This window comes from Sinocyclocheilus grahami, unplaced genomic scaffold (genome assembly GCF_001515645.1).
Source record: "Sinocyclocheilus grahami isolate Dianchi unplaced genomic scaffold, SAMN03320097.WGS_v1.1 scaffold967.1, whole genome shotgun sequence".
Lineage (NCBI taxonomy): Eukaryota > Metazoa > Chordata > Actinopteri > Cypriniformes > Cyprinidae > Sinocyclocheilus > Sinocyclocheilus grahami.
Window position 1 is genome coordinate 633871 of NW_015506146.1, and position 918 is coordinate 634788.

Below are 918 nucleotides of genomic sequence, written 5' to 3' on the forward strand. Positions count from 1 at the left end.
AAAAATCACATTCTGTTGGTGGGGGCAGGTGTCCCCCTGAGTAGAAATCATGGGGGCCTTCGAGGAGAATCTTTGTGGGCCTTCAAAGCTCTAAAGTTGTGTTGTGTTAAAGCTCTAAACATGTGTTTCCTAATTCTTCGAAACAAAAAAAGCACCATTGTCTGTTATCAATAGAATAGTAATGTATGAAGCGCAGCTCACAGAGAACCCACTTTAAAACCAAGCAGCTTTTTGTTGGTCAGTGCAGCAAATTTGCATGTCCAACTTGACCCTGATGTGAAATCTGCGTGAGAAAATCTTTCACCCTCATGTGAATTGCCTGATCACATGAATTCCTATCAAAACAATTCTATTTCACATAGAAAATTTGCAGAACAACCGTAAATATGATTGCACCTTAAGGGGTCCTCCAGCAGAGAGTTGGTTATTTATTGTTATTTTTGATTAATTATGGTTATAATTACTAACAGTATAAAAAGCCAACATGTCTCAAAAACATCAATGTTTTGTTAAATGTTCAAGGTTTTGACTAAAATTTTTGAACTGCCATTTAAATGGATCTCAGCAGAGGCAATGGTGAGATGATGGAAATGGCATTTTGGTCAGACCCAGGTTTGAACTTTAACACCACGCATGGAAAATATCTCCCCGCAGCGCTACATTGAAGTGTTCCCACAGAAGCCATCACGCAAAGCCCACTTGACCAGACACTCAACACCTCTCCATAGATAGAAACACACCTCAGACTGCGTCCTACATACATCATATGTGAGAGGCCTGAGGGAGACTACAGGGGCCACCACAGAGATGCAGGTTTACATGTTCTTTCTAAGTCAGAATCATGTGAGGATAACAAGGCTAACAAGACAAAAAAAGTATATATATATATATATATATATATATATATATATATATATA